Source organism: Phyllobates terribilis, unplaced genomic scaffold, assembly GCF_046119375.1.
Source record: "Phyllobates terribilis strain yellow unplaced genomic scaffold, ASM4611937v1 Scaffold_12__6_contigs__length_324123572, whole genome shotgun sequence".
NCBI lineage: Eukaryota > Metazoa > Chordata > Amphibia > Anura > Dendrobatidae > Phyllobates > Phyllobates terribilis.
In genome coordinates, this window is record NW_027362772.1 from 90,057,526 (window position 1) to 90,073,927 (window position 16,402).

General features: G+C 48.2%; 1 protein-coding gene across 7 annotated transcripts in view; it reads left to right on the plus strand.

The window, feature by feature from the left end:
* The window catches only part of LOC141172180 (msx2-interacting protein-like), a 46,909-nt gene extending 35,185 nt beyond the window's left edge, over positions 1-11,724 (plus strand). For 5 of the 7 annotated variants that reach the window (XM_073656106.1, XM_073656110.1, XM_073656111.1 and 2 more), the window contains 3 exons: positions 498-779; positions 3,449-3,743; positions 11,413-11,724. The gene's annotated coding sequence lies outside the window, so the exon portion shown is untranslated. The remainder of the gene's footprint in view (positions 1-497; positions 780-3,448; positions 3,744-11,412) is intronic. The other 2 variants (XM_073656109.1, XM_073656107.1) reach the window with 2 other exon arrangements.
* The last annotated feature ends 4,678 nt before the right edge of the window (positions 11,725-16,402 follow it).

Consider the following 16,402-nt stretch of genomic DNA (forward strand, 5'->3'; position numbering starts at 1 on the left):
GATGCTCAGCACTGTGCTTGGTGATGTACGGCTGCAGCAGCTGCTCAGCCATGAAGCTCCCGGCGGGGGCGCAGTGTTTGTGCTGATACCAGAGGAGGTCTGGCCTCTGCAATTATTGGGTCAGCAGAGCAGTGGGGACTTTTCTGCTCCTCAGCACTCGACCCACCCCCACTCTGCAACATTAGGGGGTCTCCACTTCATGTCTGAGTTGCTGCGGTACACTGGGGGTGGCGGGGGACTGGAGAAGACACCTGGATTCATCTTTCTCTATATAGTGTGTGCTGAGGCGGAGGGAGGACATGCCCTGTATCAGTTTGGCCCCATCATCATCTGAATCCCTGAACCATAGGACTCGGGTGACAAAACAGGACCATTGGCTTCAATTAGGCAAACTCAGCCCAAAACCTTCGGGGTCCATCTTCTTGCCCGGACACAATAGTCATCTATGTTTTACAGATTTCCACTTTGTTCATCTTACATTGTTGTTTGTCGCACAGGAAATATGCTCCGATTTGCACTTCATGTCGGCAGCCGATAATGGCGAAGAACGGGCAGGATTCCTACAAGATTGAATGTATGGGACATAACTACCACGAGAACTGCTATCGCTGTGCGGTGCGTACGTCCTCGGGGCTGCCGGTGCGCATAGTCTACATCACAGTGACCATCCTGGAGTCTCCTTGTAAATCTCCTGATTCCAGCAGGGTGCAGCGGGCGTACGTTGGGGTACCTGCAGTTCTCCAGGTCGTCTCTCAACACAAAAAAAATCATCAGCAAAGGTAATATGTCTGTTTTATGGAGTTTGTGCTGATTCCAAAAATCTGCTCTATCACATAAAGTTTCTGATATAGAAGCATTTTTGTTATTACGTTATTTCTACATTTTCAGTGTATGTGGTTTTTTCAGGTTATTCCCATTTCTTTGCTTGTCGTACTTAATTGTGAATTTTCTTACAGGGACGACATCGGTAAAGTTTTTAGTGAGTTTTATGGGAAGGAGTATTGACAGTGCAGTCAGCCAATCACTGCTTCTCGGAAAGTCACATGTTATGGGGAGGAGTATTGACAGTGCAGTCAGCCAATCACTGCTTCTCGGAAAGTCACATGTTATGGGGAGGAGTATTGACAGTGCAGTCAGCCAATGACTGCTTCTCGGAAAGTCACATGTTATGGGGAGGAGTATTGACAGTGCAGTCAGCCAATGACTGCTCCTCGGAAAGTCACATGTTATGGGGAGGAGTATTGACAGTGCAGTCAGCCAATGACTGCTTCTTGGAAAGTCACATGTTATGGGGAGGAGTATTGACAGTGCAGTCAGCCAATGACTGCTTCTCGGAAAGTCACATGTTATGGGGAGGAGCTAACTTATCAGGTGGTAAGATTGGGGTCAGTCAGAAAACGATGGTGATGGCAGCCATGACTGGTATGTGAGACTGTGACAGGAGGCCGGCCTCTACAGGCCTCTTACACTGAGCTGTAACTGAGGGAGGGTCTCCACAGAGAGACCCTGAAAGCAGCCAATATCACACTGAGAAACTGCCTGTCTGCGAGTGTTCATCTGTAAGGAATAGGCCGAACCTTGTAAGCCCTCAGAATCCTCCTGGATGGAGAAAGAACGGAGAGTCGTGGTCATGGGGGATTCCCTGCTGAGAGGAACAGAGGCCGCTATCTGCAGACCAGACATAACCTCAAGAGAAATGTGCTGTCTTCCAGGAGCAAAAATTACAGATGTGTCTGACAGGATCTCAAGACCTATAGATCACTACTCATTCCAGCTAATACATGTGGGGACAAATGACACCGCAAGAAAGGACCTGGAAACCATCTGCAGTGACTTTGAAGACTTCGGCAAGAAAGTGAAAGAATTGGGAGCGCAGGTGGTCTTCTCATCCATCCTCCCAGTGGATGGCCATGGAACAATGAGGTGGAATAAGATTCTACAGGTGAACAACTGGCTACGTCGATGGTGCCGTCAACAAGGATTTGGATTTCTGGATCACGGAATGAATTACCTATACGATGGACTACTTGCTAGAGATGGGGTGCACCTTACGAAGACTGGAAAACATGTATTTGGAAGTCACCTTGCTACACTCATCAGGAGAGCTTTAAACTAGAACAATGTGGGAAGGGAAGCAAAAGGCCAGAAAAAGCCATACAGCTGACAAATACTATTGAGATCTCTGCTACTGGAAGTGGAAAGGAAGAACAAAGGCAAAAAATCTAAATAATAAAAACATGGGAGGAAGAGAAACCAATCACAAACTAAAATGTTTTTATACAAATGCACAAAGCATGGGCAACAAACAAGGAGAATTGGAACTACTAACGCAGGAAAAGGAATATGATGTCATTGGAATCACTGAAACTTGGTGGGATGATACACATGATTGGAATACAAGGCTAAAAGGATACATCTTATCTGCAAGAAACAGACTTGATAAACGAGGAGGAGGTGTCGCATTGTATGTTAGAAAAGCGAATATCTGCACAGAGATTGAAGCTTCAGAGACTGGGAGTTCTGTGGGAACCGTCTGGGTAAGAATACAAGGAGAGAACAACGAAAAGGACACCATTGTAGGCATTTACTACAGGCCACCTGGGCAAGCTGAAGATATGGATGAACTCTTTATGTATCAAATGACCAAGTTCTCCAAAAAATATGACGTAGTGTTCATGGGAGATTTCAACTATCCAGACACTTGTTGGGAATCTCTCAAGTAAAACTAACAGGTCAAGTAAATTCTTATCCTCTCTTGCTGACAACTTTATCTTAGGTAGGGGAGAAAACAAGGGGATCTGCTACTTTGGATCTAATCCTTATAAACAGGGATGAAATGGTTGAGGAGGTAAAAGTGGCTGGGACCCTCGGAGGCAGCGATCATGCTATTGTAGAATTTTGGATAACTAGAGGAGGAAGACATGTGAAGACTCAAACTTCAAGGTTAGATTTCAGAAAGGCAGATTTTAAGCGACTCAGAAAGAAAATAGGAGGGATCCAATGGCTGGATGTCCTTAAGGACAAAAATGTCCAGGAAGGATGGGAAATTTTTAAAAATGAGATTCTCCAAGCACAATCGATAACAATCCCGATAAGTAGGAAGAATGGGAAGCATTTAAGGAAACCAGGATGGATGAACACAGAACATTTCTTTCTTACTTTTTAGCATGTGTTTATCAAATGGAAAGAGGGAGGCATATCTAAAGAAGATTCTAATGCAGTCTGCAGAACCTGTAGGGCACGTATCAGGTTAGCTAAAGCTGACAATGAATTAAGGCTTGCAAGAGATGTCAAAAGCAATAAAAAAGGATTTTGGGGGTATGTCAAAAGTAAAAGAAAAGTCAAAGATGCTATAGGATTTTTACAGGATGAAAATGGTGAAATGGTAAGAAAGGATGTTGAGAAGGCCGAACTTTTTAATTCCTATTTTGCATCTGTTTTCTCTCAGAAAGAAAATGTAACATCAACTGATCTTCACTGTCCTATTAAAGAAATAGAAGAATCCAGGTTATCTGTAAACAGACTGAGGGAATATTTAGCTAACATAAATGAGTTCAAATCTCCAGGTCCAGATGAATTACACCCCAGAGTACTGAAGGAGATTAGAAGAAATTTTAGAACCACTCTCCATAATCTTTGAAAATTCTTGGAGAATAGGAGAAGTCCCAGAAGACTGGAGAAGAGCAAATGTTGTTCCTATCTTCAAAAAGGGGAAGAAGGTGGACCCAGGGAACTATAGGCCGGTGAGTCTTACTTCTATACCAGGAAAGATCTTTGAACAAATTATTAAACAACATGTATGTAAGTACATGGATAAGAATGAAGTGATTTAACCAGAGTCGGCATGGGTTTGTAACTAACAAGTCATGTCAGACTAACTTAATTTCCTTCTATGACAGAATCACTGACTGGGTGGATCAGGGAAATGCTGTAGATATAGTATATCTTGACTCCAGCATAGCATTTGACAAAGTATCTCACACCATCCTTATTGAAAAAATTACCAAGTATGGAATGGACAAGACAACTGTTAGGTGGATTCATAACTGGCTTAGTGATCGGACCCAAAGAGTGGTCATAAATGGCTTCACATCCAGTTGGATGAATGTCTCAAGTGGGGTACCACAGGGCTCTGTCCTGGGACCTGTATTGTTCAACATCTTTATCAATGATTTCGATGAAGGAATTGAGGGTAAACTGATTAAATTTGCTGATGACACAAAGCTAGGAGGGATAGCTAATACTAGAGAAGAGAGAGAGAGAGGATTCAAAAAGACCTAAATAAACTGGAGCAGTGGGCAGCAACCAACAGAATGGTTTTTAACAGGGAAAAATGCAAAGTACTACATCTGGGCAAGAAATATGAAAAAAGCATATACAGAATGGGAGGAATAGAGCTAAGCAACAGTACATGTGAAAAAGACTTAGGTATACTAATAGATCACAGACTGCACAGGAGTCAACAGTGTGATGCAGCAGCAAAAAAGGCAAATACAATTCTGGGATGTATTAACAGAAGCATACAGTCTAGATCACGTGAAGTCATTATCGGACTTTACTCCTCTTTGGTCAGACCTCATCTGGAATACTGTGTACAGTTTTGGGCACCACATTTTAAAAAAGACATCGACAAACAGGAGCAAGTTCAGAGAAGAGCGACCAGAATGGTGACTGGTCTGCAAACCATGTCCTATGAGGAACGGTTGCAGGATTTGGGAATGTTTAGCTTGTAAAAAAGAAGACTGAGAGGAGACTTAATAGCCGTCTACAGATATCTGAAGGGCTGTCACACTGTGGAGGGATCAGATTTATTCTCATTTGCACAAGGAAAGACTAGAAGCAATGGGATGAAACTAAATGGGAGGAGATACAGATTAGATATTAGAAAAAACTTTTTGACAGTGAGGAGATCAATGAGTGGAACAGGCGGCCACAAGAGGTGGTGAGTTCCCCTTCAATGGACATCTTCAAACAGAGGCTGGACAGACATCTGTCTGGGATGATTTAGTGAACCCTGCATTGAGCCGGGGGGTTGGACACGAGGACCCAGGAGGTCCCTCCAACTCTACCATTCTATGATTCTATGACCCGTTTACCTCACACCTGTATATAGTTATCTACCAGATTACCTCCAGTAAAATCAGCTCTATATACAAGCCGCCTCTGTCATCTCTGGGGAAATATCTACATACCGGCTCATCACTTTATTTTTTTCACTGTTTGATCTGATTTAACCCCTTTAAAGTCTGGGGCGTATTAGTATACCCCAGGCCATCACCCTCACTTCAGTGAGGGCACCGGCGCTGAGCCCGCACTGAACCGGGTACATGTCAGCTGATTTATACAGCTGACACGTGCCCGCAACAGCCACGCGTGGAATTGTGATCCACCTGCGGCTGTTAACCAGTTAAATGCTGCTGTCAATCTCTGACAGCGGCATTTAATATCGCCGTGCCGGAAGCGCGGCATTAGCCCCGCCCATCGGTGACCCCATCAAATGATCACGGGTCACCGATACGTAGGCATGATAACCCGGGATCTGCAGCAGACCCGTGTGGTTGTCATGTCAAGATTGCTATGATCGCCACCTAGTGGTCGGCGCTCATAGCACATGGGCATTTCTACTGCATGCAGGCGATCTGCTCATCGCTTGTATGCAGTAGAAGCAATCAAGACAACTGCTGCTTCTTGTTTCCTATGGAGACGATAGAAACATGCAAAAAGTGTAAAAAAATGTTTTTAAAAATATTGAAAAAATAACAAAAATAAAGTTTAAATCATCCCCCTTTCACCTCATTTAAAATAAAATAATAAAAAAAACAACCCACATACTTGGTATCGCCTCGTTTAGAATCGCCCAATCAATCAATATAAAAAAATAATCCGATCGGTAAACAGCGTAACGAGAAAAAAATTCTAAACGCCAGAATTACGTTTTATTGGTCGCCGCAACATTTTCTATAAAATGCAATAACGGGCGATCGAAACATCGGATCTACTCCAACATGGTATCAATAAAAACGTCAGCTCAGCGCGCAAAACATAAGCCCTCACCCAGCCCCAGATCCCGAAAAGTAGAGACGCTACGGGTCTTGGAAAATGGCGCCATTTTTTTTTTTTTTTTTTAGCAAACTTTGGATTTTTTTTTTCACCACTTAAATTAAAAAAAATCTGTACATGTTTGGTGTCTACGAACTCGTAATGACCTGGAGAATAAGAATGGCAGCTCAGTTTTAGCATCCAGTGCACGTGGTAAAAAAAAATCTGTGGTATTGCACTTTTTTTGCAATTTCACCGCACTTCGAATTTTTTTCCTGTTTTCCCATACACGATATGGTAAAACTAGTAATGGCGTTGAAAAGTACAACTCGTCCCGCAAAAAATCACACGGCCATATTGACCAAAGAATAAAAACGCTATGGCTCGGGGAGCAAAAAACAAAAATGGAAAATCCCAGGGTCCTTAAGGGGTTATAATGATGTACCAGATGAATTACCCTGAACTTGCATCTGATTAGGCCAGTTCCACATGACGATACCTTGCCAGTTCCTGGACCACCGTTGTCTGGATTGGATGAAATGTAAGTAGAATATGGAGCTGAAGCTACTAGTGAAGGCATGGAGACCTCCAGTCCAGAGGAGTATGTACCTGATGGAGCGGCCGAGCGGCCAGAACGCTTTACTCAACATGGAGTAAATCATCTCATCAGAGAGCTGTCATTGTCAAAAGATGAAGCCGAACTTCTTGCATCCAGGTTGAAACAGAAGAATCTTCTTCATGATGATGTCAAAGTGTGTTATTACCGAAACAGAAATAGCAGTGTAACACAATTGTTCACAGTTGATGGACCAATGGTGTACTGAAACAATGTGAATGGCCTCTTAGAAGAACTGAATGAAGAGGATTTTGTTGCAGATTGACGATTGATTATTGACTCATCCCAGAGAAGCTTGGAAGCTGTGTTGCTTCACAATGGAAAGATGAAGCCATCGCTCCCTATTGCTCACTCATCTAAAGGAAAGTTATGAAAATCTGTCCGTTGTTTTGGATGCTATGAAGTCTGCGTTGCATCTTCATGCCGGTGTTGCTCTGCAACTGATTGGTATATACTTCCCATTCATCTACATTTTTTAAGCCATGATGCTTTAAGGTCATCACACTTACCTGACCACTTTTTATGATCCATGTAGATCTACTAGTCTCTTTTTTTTTTTTTCTGCAATTTTATTGTCTCCTGTTGTCTTAAGTTAGTTTATTGATTGCTAACGAGTTAAATCTGTGTAGATCTAAGCAGATACGTCCCTATATATTGAGACATAGTCAAGCGGCAGCATTTATGCGGGGGCAGTTATGCATATAGCATTTATGCATACTTTATCAAAGTGCCGCGGCAGTTAGATATGGCAGTTGGACAGGGCAGGAGACCGGTAAGACATGCAAGACAATTAAACACACTTGCTTCCAGGTCATCTATTTTGCAAACAATATTCACCATTTGTATTTGTGCCATTTATATTCCGGCTGCTACAATCATCCACATTCACCGTTCTCCCACATACTCAGCTCACTTCATCCATATTAATCCCTCTCTTCTCCTATGTACAGCTGTCATGCTCTCTTCACAATGTTATACCACACAGATCCATTCATTCCCACCATACAACACAGGAAACGCTCTCACAAATCACTCAACCATCTTCTCACTCTCTGTATCTTCCTTCTCTTAGTCGCAGGTGATATTTCTCCTAATCCAGGACCCTCCAGTAATAATAACACTCTTTCCCTGTTACATTCAGAAACCCTGCTAATCTCATTAATGTTCCCTGCATATCTTCTGTCTCATTTAACTGTGCCCTTTGGAATGCGCGCTCAGCTTGTAATAAACTCTTACATCCATGACTTTTTCCTCTCTAATTCCCTCAACCTTCTGGCTCTCACTGAAACCTGGATCCAGCAGTCGGACACCACCGCCGCTGCAGCTCTCTCCTATGGTGGCCTACACTTCTCTCATACTCCCGAGACCTGACAACAGATCAGGTGGAGGTGTTGGTCTGCTTCTTTCAACAAAATGTACTTTTCAGGTTATCCCCCCAGTACCCTCCCTTATCTTCCCTTCTTTTGAGGCCCACACAGTCAGACTCTACCGGCCCTTCTCCGTGCGAGTGGTGGTTGTCTATCGCCCTCCAGGTCCCTCCCGTCAGTTCCTGGATCACTTTGCCACGTGGCTTCCAAACTTTCTATCCTGTGACATCCCCACGATAATCATGGGGGACTTTAACATCCCCAATTGGTGATCCCATCTCCCGCTCATCTTTTATCACTAACCTCCTCCTTCGGCCTTTCACAACTTCCTAATTCTCCTACACATGAAGACGGGAACACATTGGACCTGATCTTTGCCCGACTCTGTTCAATACATGACTTTACTAACTCTCCTCTTCCTCTCTGGCCACAACCTTCTTTCTTTCTGTCAAGAACTGTCTCCCTGCTCAAGACACCCCCACTTTCCACACCTATAGAAATATACGCAACATTAACACCCAGAAATTTATGAAAAAGTTGCAATCATTGGCCCCGATTTCCTCCCTCTCATGTCCTGACTCTGCACTGAATCTTTATAATGAAACATTGCAATGTGCCCTGGATGAAGCCGCACCTCCTACACAAAGAACAACTCTGCAAAGACGGCGACAACCCTGGCACACGCCTCAAACACGTCTTCTCCAGCGGTGCTCTAGGTGCGCTGAAAGGCTGTGGAGAAAATCTAATCTACCCAAAGATTTATGCTTAAAACCTATAACTCTGCGCTTCACCTCTCCAAACAAACCTACTTTAACAACCTCATCATCTCACTTTCCAATAATCCTAAACGACTCTTCGACACGTTTCGTTCTCTCCTTAATCAAACAGCACAGGCCCTGACCACCGACCTCAGCGCTGACGATCTGGCCAATTATTTCAAAGAAAAAATTGACCATATCCGGCATGAAATTTTCTCCCAATCCCCAAATGTTATGCATGCACCTCCCTCCCACAGTGCATCTTGCTCACTTTCTCACTTCGAAACAGTCACGGAAGAAGTGACCAGGCTCCTTGCTTCCTCTCGCCCTACCACCTGCACCAGTGACCCTATTTCCTCACATATCCTTAAGTCCCTTTCTCTAGCTGTCACCACTCGCCTAACTAAAATATTCAACCTCTCATCTGGTATCTTTCCCTCTTCTTTTAAACACGTCAGAATACATCCATTACTTAAAAAACCATCCCTCGACCAGAACTGCACGGCCAACTACAGACCTGTTTCCAATCTTCCCTTTATCTCTAAACTCCTGGAACGCCTGGTCCACTCCCGTCTAATCCGCTATCTCTCAGACAATTCTCTTCTTGATCCTTTACAATCTGGTTTCCGCTCTTTACATTCTACTGAAACTGCCCTCACTAAAGTCTCTAATGATCTACTAACAGCTAAATCCAATGGTCACTGCTCCCTGCTGATCTCCTGGATCTCTCTGCGGCATTCGACACTGTGGATCACCAGCTCCTCCTCACTATGCTCCGTTCTTTCGGCCTCAAGGACACTGTTCTCTCCTGGTTCTCCTCCTATCTCTCTGACCGCTCCTTATCTGTGTCTTTTGCCGGCTCCTCTTCCTCTTTCCTTCCCCTTACTGTCGGGGTCCCTCAAGGATCAGTCCTAGGCCCCCTTCTTTTCTCCTTATACACCGCTCCAATTGGACAAACAATCAGTAGATTCGGTTTTCAGTACCATCTCTATGCTGATGACACCCAATTATACACCTCTGCTCCGGACATCACCCCTGCATTACTACAAAAGACCAGTGATTGTCTTTCTGCTGTGTCTAACATTATGTCCTCCCTCTGTCTAAAACTGAATCTGTCAAAAACTGAACTCCTCGTCTTTCCTCCCTCCACTAACCTACCTGTGCCCGATATTGCCATTTCCGTTTGTGGCTCACCATTACTCCCCAGCAACAAGCCCGCTGTCTTGGGGTCATTTTTGATTCAGATCTTTCCTTCACTCCTCACATCAGATCACTCGCTCGTGTCATCTACACCTCAAAAACATCTCAAGAATCAGGACTTTTCTCACCTTTTACTTGGCAAAAACTCTTACTGTAGCTCTTATTCATTCCCGTCTGGACTACTGCAACTCTCTACTTATCTGTCTCCCTCTTACTAAACTCTCCCCTCTCCAATCCGTCCTTAACGCAGCAGCCAGGATCATATTCCTCGCCAACCGCTACACCGATGCCTCTTCCCTGTGCCAGTCATTGCATTAGTTCCCCATCCAATACAGAGTTCAATATAAACGTATCACTCTTACCCACAAAGCGCTCCATGCTTCAGTACCCCCTACATCTCCTCCCTCGTCTCAGTCTACCAACCTACACGTGCCCTCCGTTCTGCTAATGACTTCAAACTAAAATCCTTAATCCGAACTTCCCACTCCCGTCTCCAAGATTTCTCACGTGCTGCGCCAATTCTTTGGAATGCACTACCCAGGACAGTTCGATTAATTCCCAATACTCACAGCTTTAAGCGTGCCCTAAAAACTCATTTCTTTAGACTGGCGTATCGCCTCCACACACTTGTAAGTGATCGGTCTGCTAATGGGAATGCAAGGAAGTTTCACAAAATATTGTTGCTTCTTGTGTTTATGGGACAGTAGAGCATTATGTTCGACGTGTTCGGGGACAGAGAAACATCTATGCTCCAGGTAGACACAATGTTCAGCAGAATCCTTTAGCTGCTCCAACAAAAATCGTTCTTCTTCCACTACATATAAAGTTGGGATTGATTAAAAACTTTCTGAAAGCCACGGCAAAGACAAATTCACCAGGGTTCCAGTACATTTCACAGGTGTCTCGGATGTCGCATGTCTCTGAAAATGCACTTTTTTGCATTCACATTTTAGATTTCTTCCCTCCAAATCTTGGGGATGTAAGCGATGAACAAGGCGAGCGGTTTCACCGGGACATTAAAGTAACGGAACGCGGCTACCAGGGTTTGTGGAATGACTCAATGATGGCAGATTACTGTTGGATGTTCTATAGGGACAACCCGAAAAATCGTGTCGACGACAGTCATAATGTCAAGCACTCTTTAATTTTTGCTCCTATTTTGGTTTCTATTTTGTATGTGAAATTATTTTAGTTCAATAAAAACTGTTCTGTAAGGTCAAGCATTTTATTCCGATAAGTAGATTAATGTTGCCAGTATATTTCCTATACCTTATAATAATGCTGCTGCTCTGTGGACACTATACCTGCTACAGAAAAACTATATACATTTTTGAAATCAGAACAAAAAAGAGTCAGAAAAGTATAAGGTCAACTGTCATGATTACAAAATATACCTTTTTGTAGACCTGTGTAATCGATAGTTTTCTCCTAGAATTGTGGAGTTCTGCGGTCAATGGAGCCGACGGAAAGCGGAGGTGTCGTAACCCTGGGAGGCCAGCGCCCCACATCCCGATGTCCCCAGCACCCGGACATCATCACTAGGAGTAAAAGCTGACGCCAGGCAAAGTGATGTCCCCAGCACCTGGGAGGAGGGCGCCCGGCCCATTTCCAGACCTCGCCAGAACATTTCCTGGAATTTGGCCGCCATCCACTTGCACCTTAATATAGACTGTGCTGATTGTATCCGTGTATCTCGTGTCCCCACGTCCTGTACTTGTCAGTGATCAATACAATCATGACCTGACATCACGAGACATTGCAGTTATGTAATGGGGGAGGGGCAGCATCTGACAACCCACAGCGCCACATCACTGACACCTCATCATAGACACGGAGACCTGCGAGCACCACGTCACTGACACCTCATCATAGACACGGAGACCTGCGAGCGCCACGTCACTGACACCTCATCATAGACGCGGAGACCTGCGAGCGCCACGTCACTGACACCTCATCATAGACGCGGAGACCTGCGAGCGCCACGTCACTGACACCTCATCATAGACACGGAGACCTGCGAGCACCACGTCACGGAGACCTCATCATAGACACGGAGACCTGCGAGCACCACGTCACTGACACCTCATCATAGACACGGAGACCTGCGAGCGCCACGTCACTGACACCTCATCATAGACACGGAGACCTGCGAGCGCCACGTCACTGACACCTCATCATAGACACGGAGACCTGCGAGCGCCACGTCACTGACACCTCATCATAGACACGGAGACCTGCGAGCACCACGTCACTGACACCTCATCATAGACGCGGAGACCTGCGAGCGCCACGTCACTGACACCTCATCATAGACACGGAGACCTGCGAGCGCCACGTCACTGACACCTCATCATAGACACGGAGACCTGCGAGCGCCACGTCACTGACACCTCATCATAGACACGGAGACCTGCGAGCGCCACGTCACTGACACCTCATCATAGACGCGGAGACCTGCGAGCGCCACGTCACTGACACCTCATCATAGACACGGAGACCTGCGAGCGCCACGTCACTGACACCTCATCATAGACACGGAGACCTGCGAGCGCCACGTCACTGACACCTCATCATAGACACGGAGACCTGCGAGCGCCACGTCACTGACACCTCATCATAGACACGGAGACCTGCGAGCGCCACGTCACTGACACCTCATCATAGACGCGGAGACCTGCGAGCGCCACGTCACTGACACCTCATCATAGACGCGGAGACCTGCGAGCGCCACGTCACTGACACCTCATCATAGACACGGAGACCTGCGAGCACCACGTCACGGAGACCTGCGAGCACCACGTCACAGACACCTCATCATAGACACGGAGACCTGCGAGCACCACGTCACTGACACCTCATCATAGACACGGAGACCTGCGAGCGCCACCTCACTGACACCTCATCATAGACACGGAGACCTGCGAGCGCCACGTCACTGACACCTCATCATAGACACGGAGACCTGCGAGCGCCACGTCACTGACACCTCATCATAGACACGGAGACCTGCGAGCGCCACGTCACTGACACCTCATCATAGACACGGAGACCTGCGAGCGCCACGTCACTGACACCTCATCATAGACACGGAGACCTGCGAGCACCACGTCACTGACACCTCATCATAGACGCGGAGACCTGCGAGCGCCACGTCACTGACACCTCATCATAGACGCGGAGACCTGCGAGCGCCACGTCACTGACACCTCATCATAGACACGGAGACCTGCGAGCACCACGTCACGGAGACCTGCGAGCACCACGTCACAGACACCTCATCATAGACACGGAGACCTGCGAGCACCACGTCACTGACACCTCATCATAGACACGGAGACCTGCGAGCGCCACCTCACTGACACCTCATCATAGACACGGAGACCTGCGAGCGCCACGTCACTGACACCTCATCATAGACACGGAGACCTGCGAGCGCCACGTCACTGACACCTCATCATAGACACGGAGACCTGCGAGCGCCACGTCACTGACACCTCATCATAGACACGGAGACCTGCGAGCGCCACGTCACTGACACCTCATCATAGACACGGAGACCTGCGAGCACCACGTCACTGACACCTCATCATAGACGCGGAGACCTGCGAGCGCCACGTCACTGACACCTCATCATAGACGCGGAGACCTGCGAGCGCCACGTCACTGACACCTCATCATAGACACGGAGACCTGCGAGCACCACGTCACGGAGACCTGCGAGCACCACGTCACAGACACCTCATCATAGACACGGAGACCTGCGAGCACCACGTCACTGACACCTCATCATAGACACGGAGACCTGCGAGCGCCACCTCACTGACACCTCATCATAGACACGGAGACCTGCGAGCGCCACGTCACTGACACCTCATCATAGACACGGAGACCTGCGAGCGCCACGTCACTGACACCTCATCATAGACACGGAGACCTGCGAGCGCCACGTCACTGACACCTCATCATAGACACGGAGACCTGCGAGCGCCACGTCACTGACACCTCATCATAGACACGGAGACCTGCGAGCGCCATGTCACTGACACCTCATCATAGACACGGAGACCTGCGAGCACCACGTCACTGAAACCTCATCATAGACACAGAGACCTGCGAGCGCCACGTCACTGACACCTCATCATAGACGCGGAGACCTGCGAGCGCCACGTCACTGAAACCTCATCATAGACACGGAGACCTGCGAGCGCCACGTCACTGACACCTCCTCATAGACACGGAGACCTGCGAGCACCACGTCACTGACACCTCATCATAGACACGGAGACCTGCGAGCACCACGTCACTGACACCTCATCATAGACACGGAGACCTGCGAGCACCACGTCACTGACACCTCATCATAGACACGGAGACCTGCGAGCACCACGTCACTGACACCTCATCATAGACACGGAGACCTGCGAGCACCACGTCACTGACACCTCATCATAGACACGGAGACCTGCGAGCACCACGTCACTGACACCTCATCATAGACACGGAGACCTGCGAGCGCCACGTCACTGACACCTCATCATAGACACTGAGACCTGCGAGCGCCACGTCACTGACACCTCATCATAGACACGGAGACCTGCGAGCGCCACGTCACTGACACCTCATCATAGACGCGGAGACCTGCGAGCGCCACGTCACTGACACCTCATCATAGACGCGGAGACCTGCGAGCGCCACGTCACTGACACCTCATCATAGACGCGGAGACCTGCGAGCGCCACGTCACTGACACCTCATCATAGACGCGGAGACCTGCGAGCGCCACGTCACTGACACCTCATCATAGACGCGGAGACCTGCGAGCGCCACGTCACTGACACCTCATCATAGACGCGGAGACCTGCGAGCGCCACGTCACTGACACCTCATCATAGACACGGAGACCTGCGAGCACCACGTCACTGACACCTTATCATAGACGCGGAGACCTGCGAGCACCACGTCACTGACACCTATCATGTAATGATAGATTAATAACATGGGGGTCAGCGCTCTGTGTGGACCTAAATCTCCCCTGCTTCCTGGCTCCACCCTGTTGTGTCCCTACAGAACGTCACACAGACACTAAACTATCGGTATGAATCTAATGGATATTGAAACCTCTGTCCTGATGTTACATATGGCCGAGTGATTAACGTGTACGCCCAACTGCAGGATGGCACCCGGGATGATTTCTGGCTCAGTGTTTATTTTACATGCAGCTATAGCCCCAACAGCACAGTGCGGCCATAGTGCTCAATGTCACATCACGGTGCGGCCATAGTGCTCAATGTCACATCACGGTGCGGCCATAGTGCTCAATGTCACATCACGGTGCGGCCATAGTGCTCAATGTCACATCACAGAGCGGCCATAGTGCTCAATGTCACATCACAGTGCGGCCATAGTGCTCAATGTCACATCACAGAGCGGCCATAGTGCTCAATGTCACATCACAGTGCGGCCATAGTGCTCAATGTCACATCACAGAGCAGCCATAGTGCTCAATGTCACATCACAGTGCGGCCATAGTGCTCAATGTCATATCACAGAGCAGCCATAAGGAGCAGGATCAACACAGATCAACAGCAGCGTGCAGGGTGACATCACAGAGAGCGGGTAACGCGCAGGGTGACATCACAGAGAGCGGGTGATGTGCAGGGTGACATCACAGAGAGCGGGTGACGCGCAGGGAGACATCAGAGAGCGGGTGATGTGCAGGGTGACATCACAGAGAGCGGGTAACGCGCAGGGTGACATCACAGAGAGTGGGTGATGTGCAGGGTGACATCACAGAGAGCGGGTAACGCGCAGGGCGACGTCACAGAGAGCGGGTAACGCGCAGGGCGACGTCACAGAGAGCGGGTAACGCGCAGGGAGACGTCACAGAGAGCGGGTAACGCGCAGGGCGACGTCACAGAGAGCGGGTAACGTGCAGGGCGACGTCACAGAGCGGGGGTAACGCGCAGGGCGACGTCAGAGAGCAGGTAACGCGCAGGGCGACGTCACAGAGCGGGTAACGCGCAGGGCGACGTCACAGAGCGGGTAACGCGCAGGGCGACGTCACAGAGAGCGGGTAACGCGCAGGGCGACGTCACAGAGAGCGGGTAACGCGCAGGGCGACGTCACAGAGAGCGGGTAACGCGCAGGGCGACGTCACAGAGAGCGGGTGACGCGAAGGGCGACGTCACAGAGAGCGGGTGACGCGCAGGGAGACGTCACAGAGAGCGGGTAACGCGCAGGGCGACGTCACAGCGCGGGTAACGCGCAGGGCGACGTCACAGAGCGCGGGTAACGCGCAGGGCGACGTCACAGAGCGGGGGTAACGCGCAGGGCGACGTCACAGAGCGGGGGTAACGCGCAGAGCGACGTCACAGAGCGGGGGTAACGCGCAGGGCGACGTCACAGAGAGCGGGTAACGCGCA